Source organism: Schistocerca serialis, chromosome 12, assembly GCF_023864345.2.
Source record: "Schistocerca serialis cubense isolate TAMUIC-IGC-003099 chromosome 12, iqSchSeri2.2, whole genome shotgun sequence".
NCBI classification, from domain to species: Eukaryota; Metazoa; Arthropoda; class Insecta; order Orthoptera; family Acrididae; genus Schistocerca; species Schistocerca serialis.
In genome coordinates, this window is record NC_064649.1 from 39,512,314 (window position 1) to 39,518,313 (window position 6,000).

A 6,000-nucleotide genomic window follows, 5' to 3' on the forward strand; every position below is an offset into this window, starting at 1 on the left:
GATTTGGAATGTGTCACATCACCAGCATCGGTATTCGAGAGTGGAAATGTCAGATTCCTCTATTTGTTTCAAGTTACTCAGTGGTCTATAGCACGCTGAACATCGCTAAAGTTTGGGGTTTGTAGAGAAATAATTTCCAGTCTATATGTTGGGAATTATGCTGCACCAGTGGTCGGTAGGATATCTGCCTAGTGCTTGATATCGAGAAGTACCACGAAAATGGTCTCTTATTGTGGCGAACTATGTGAAAATACGTGTGTTCTTGTAATCCCCGAGTCTGGACATGTGCGTAGAAAAGTGAAAAGCAAGGAATCAGGTTCAGAGCAGGAACAGTAACGCATTTGTGCCGAGGGGAAACGATCCCGAATTTGTAGAGCAGTTCTGAGAGCGACTTCAGTGCGCTTAGGGTGCTCTGATGTAAAAGGGATGATTCTGTATGGGGGAGAATATGAATTGTATGTTTACTACATCGACACAGTATGCAGTAATATGTTGCTGGGTTGGATATCGGTTTCATGCTCTAATGTTCAAGCTCCTGTCCTCAGTGTTAGAGCACTGTAATTGAGTAAGAATCTTTCCATATCTGACGATATGTATGGCACTTCACGAGGTTTGGTTGTTGGTTCAATACGGTGAACAGTGTAAAATAGTTTATTGCCGTTGAATGTCACGTCTGTAGAAAGAAAGAACAGGCTGACCGTGCTTCCTTAGGACTGAGGATCATCGAGATGTATAGCTGGTGTGAGTGTAGGCATACCATAATTTTTTCAGGTGCTGTACAGATATAAAAGATAACTGCACTGTTTGTGTAAAATGTGTGCATAGTGTATTGTAAAATTAACAATGGCTTACATTGTGTAAAATGTATATATATATGTATATATATATATATATATATATATATATATATATATATATATTGCATTGTAAAGTTACTATACTTTATGTTGTGGCATGATGAGGATGACTGTGTGACCTGTCATGAGGGACGTATAGACTCAGCACATCGATAATCGCCATATGCACGTCACGCACACACATGTCACGAGCAGTGGAACAGCACAATCTGTAACATCAGTATGGGCATCACACACACGTCAAGAGCGGTGGAACAGCACAATCTGTGATGTTGGTATCCATGCATCAGTGGTGTCCCATTAGAATGACGATAGAGAGAAAGCGGTCAAACAGATGAGAGGGATGATAGCGCGCTCTGGTAGTGGTGCTGTGCTCTAGGTCAGCTGGGCTCTGGACCTCGTGGCGAACCCACTGGATTGTGGTAGTGGCTCAAATTGTTTAAATAAAAGACAGCAGCATGATTTCGACAGTTGACGATTAGGAAGCATGTTTACAGAGTCTTTTAGTGGTTCGCATGTGTGTAGGCTGTGTGACGTGACCCCAAGTAAGTCAGAGCATGTGTTTTGTATCAGTGTAATAAATATACTCCATCCCTAAATAAATTGTTCCAAAATAAATGAAGTACACTCGTTCCTCTCTCCACCAGCCCAGTGCATGCTGAGTCCTTCTCTCACGAATCCCTAGGAGGAGATGGCGGTTGGGTGACTTAAGTTAGTGGAGGTAATTCAAGTGTCCCTTCTTTCACGCCATTTTTCAGGGTAGCAGAGGTAGCCAAATTGTCATATCTTCATGCCAAAATTCAAACTTGGCGCCAGTTCCTAATATGATGTGGTAGTTGTATGACTTAGGTTAGTGGAGGTAGTCCAAGTGTCCTTTCACACCATTTTCTTAGCTTAATAGAGATATGCGAGTTGACCTTTCTTTACCACCAAAATTCAAACTTGGCGCCAGTTTCTAGGATGAGGTGGATTTTCTTGGATGGTGGTGGTGGTGGTGGAGGGGGTGGGGGGCGGACGGACGCTAGTCCGTGGGGGCTAATGGACACATTAATTTTTTCTTAAAAAAAGTATGGCAGTCTTTCTGACTACTAATTTTAATAAATGTCAGGAATGGTGATTGGACACTGTATTTAATTACAGAATGGTCCATGATCGTAAGAGGTATGTTCCTTGTTATGAAAGGGGTACGGTACAATGACAGTTACGAACTAGGTATGCTTCCTGGTACAAAAGGACATTCTCACAGTTCCTTGGGCATTTTATTAATGTGAAGCCTCCTGGACCAGTAGTCCTTATTTAGGATGGCCATGGCTCACATTGTTCAGATACTCCAACTCAGGAGAAGGCTGTAACAACAGAATGCGTCCGTTGTGTTAGCCCCCACAGAGCACTCAGAGACTCCAGCACCTCGATGTCTCTTTCTTCACTCTGCGAAAAACATTTTACAATGATGGCTACAGGGTGTACATCACAAGAAACCCAAGGAAAGTAATTAAGAAACTGACATTTGGGACTATTTTTGCCAAAGCATGGAACAGTTTAACTACAGCCTGGAACGCTGTAAACGGTTTCAGTACTTGTGATATTCATCCTTTCAACCCGAATCCCTTGCGTGAACAAATGTTTGCTCTGGCAGCTGTGTATGAATAACTCACTATTTCCACAATACCAAATCCCGAGAATTAGACAGCAGACCCACAAGGGACAACTGTACTAGGAAATAATCGAGTGGAGGAACTGCAGGCACAGCCAACAAAAGACGTCAACAAAGACACTGCGAATGGGAGAAGAAGTTTCAGGGAATCACTTTTGTGCCATTGGCTTCGGGATCTGCAAACAACAAACAGAAGTTGGGAACATCATTCATTTTGATAGATTCTACTATTATTGATATAAAAGAGAAAAGTGCCAGGGCGGGAGACAAGAAGTTGATAAAAATACAAAATGTGATACCCGTAAAAATGATGTGTGCAATGTGTCTAAAAAAACTGTACAAACATGGTGAAAATTGGCTGCATTGTAACGATGTTCATTCTGGTTTCGTACTGTGTGTGTTACAAATGGAAATGATTCCTACTTTGTCTGCCACAATTGTTCCGATGATGATAGTGATTAAGAAGTCAGTTGTCTGTCTGCCCCGTATGAGTGTCCGTTTTCCTCTATACTGGTGGACAAAGGAAATTAGTGAACCGTTTATTTATTTCAGTTTTCGTGCTCTGAAAATAAAATTTGAAAAAAACAGTTTAACTTGCATTGCTTCGGCGTAAGGTATAAGCTTGTTAGTGATATAAAATAAAAATTTGAAATTTGATTTTTTTAGAAGTTATTTTAAAAATCCCCTTAGAATGCCAATATGCCTCAACTTCACCCTACACTTTCTGTCAAGAACAGATTGACATGTGAGTATTTCAACATCACGCAGACAGTTCATAGAGATATATGCCATGTGTGGATGAGCATTATTCTGTTAAAAAACGGTATCGCGATACTGTCGGGTGAGAAGTAACACACGAGAACGTAGCTATCAACGGCTATTAAAAATTACTTTGTTTCATGGAAAAGTATCTAGTTAGTGAACTAACATGATAGATAATGAAGTTTCGCATAATAACGGTATGGTAAGGTACTGTGCCCTTTGCGTGCTATCGTTTGCTTAAATCTGTTTTCGGTATCTCCAACCACTTATGAAATATGAGGAATGTTATGGATATTTCACTCTGACTTTATCGCCGGCACGTGCGATCACAAATTCTATATATTAGCTAAATTTCATACCCAGTAACATATTATGTAATATGCAACAAATGCAGTATCATAGCGACTCCGTATTCTTCATAGCAAACTTTCTCGAATTTCGTGCTGTGTCTTACTAAAATGAAAATATCCCGATGACTAATACCATTAACGGAATGATGGGCACGTCATCACGAAGATGAAATTAAAGCTGTAAGTAACGCAAAAATGAAGTTTTTAACCGAAGTTTCTGTAAAGTCCTTTGAAAAAGACTGCAGGGCTTGCGCATTGATTCTGTCAGCGCAGTCTGTCTCCAACCGTCCGAAAGATGGCAAACAATGTCGGCCTTCCCTTCCCTTCCGCCCAACACTTCGGACGAAAATTGGACGCTGTGCACCCGCCACAGTATTCTGCACGGACTCTGCTATTTGGCACGTCTCAACTATGCAAATTATTGTCAAAGGTAAAAGAAGGGATACGTTCCAGGCGAAAATTTAAAAGACTAAAGATCGAATGCTGGAGATTTGGATTTTTGGTCCTTCGTTATGGATTAGATTTTGATTGCCTTAATAAAGAAGAACGACTTACTGAGTAGTCAGTTCCGCTTTCAGAGCTGTCGGTTACGTTTTGATATGCGATTTCGTCTCAGATAAGTAGAGAGCGGGACTGCCGCGATAAGATGCTGCGAACTACTCGTGGACAAAAGCAGAAGCGACACGGATGTAGCACTTGAGTAATACGCTTTTAAATCCCAGGCAATAAATCAGAACGATGGCCTCGCAGACGCCACAGAGCTCACTGAACTGCACAGGAAGGGATGCTCAGTAAACAGCTGTCTCTGGAACTAGCTTTTGTACCCAGATACAGCGTAAAACTTATTCTGTGTTCTGAACCGCCTGCACAAATCTTCTCTTCGTTTCAAACCCAACAGCCACGTAAGAATGGGGAATAGAAGGGTTTGAGTCAAACTTTGTTAGCACTTTCCAAATATAGCTTCCCGCCAACGAGCCACAGATTACGAAAATTTTAGAAATAGTAACAATACATTATTGTGATTGTATTAAAACTTTTATAAACCGGTAACATGTTTATATTGCCGCAATGTGTTGTGATTGCACTGTGGCGTAGAGGTTAGCGCCACCTACGTTTTTCCTGGTACTTATCCCTTTTTTTCTCTTTGACAATAATTTTCATAGTAGAAAAATACCATATTGTAGAGTCAGTACAGGATACGGTGACCGTTGCGTAGTGAGTTGTTTTCGTCCGAAGCAGTGTGTGAGTTCATTCGTTTGGTCGAAGCAGGAAATCGATATTGTTTGCAGCAGGAAATCGATATTGTTTGCCCACTGGCATTCAAACACGACCAGCAGCTGTTAATGTGATTTAGTATTTGTCATCTCTGTAAGGTTCTCTAAACACCTTATGTTTGTAACGTTTGTATATTCTGGAATATTCAATTATTATACAGAGGGTCAGAAATTGTAATGGTGTTGCAGAGGAGATAATGTTGAGAAAAAATTGTTACGAAAAAGTTCGATACGTTGCGCCATTTCCATATTCTATAGCCTTGAAGATAGCCAATCAGGTCGTCGCGCGTACAAATTCAAGCAACCTACTAGAGACAGGTCGCAAACTTGTACTACGTTTGGTCTCCTCAGATCGAACGAACGTAGCTTGTACTCATGGAACATAAATTTATCGCTTCCGAAAACGGCACGTTGTAACTGGTAATGAGAATCTGAAGAAATGGTAGAGCACGAACCCATGGATATCTGTGCGCCTCCGCATTTTAGCGCGTGGAAGTGCTAACTTTAATGGCTAACTTAGAGGTAAATGGCTAGCTTAAATGTAAATAAATCGGAAACGGCACAATATATCGGATTTTTTTCTTAACAACTATCTTTCAGCGTAGCGTCCCCTGTAACACCATTACAAGTTTTCAGACGGTATCTGACCACCCTGTACAACAAATAGCAGCACTTCCTGTCCAGGATATAAGTTCTCTTCTGCCTATACGTTTGTATTTGTAATAAACGTGCTGTCAGTGCTCAGCGTTGTATTTCATTGGCGACCCTGCCTTCGGATTTGGATTTGAGTGTCAATGCAACACGGCAATATCAGTGGTTAGTACATCACCTGAGCATGCGCATCGGTTAAACTGAACTGCCTACTCTAGTATTTTTATTGTTTGCCTATTCCCTCATAGAGTTACAAATTGATGTCATCATTGCTTAGAATTTCAGTATCCCACATCTTTGCTCATTCAAAAGAATACCTTCATTTCTGTGGTCATGAACTTACCTGAACATTTTTGTAGATCATTCTTTCCTCAGTCACTTGTAATATTTCTCAGGGACCAAAGTTTTTTCCTTGCCCTTTTAAAGGACCGCTCCTCTTCATAGAACTGCCT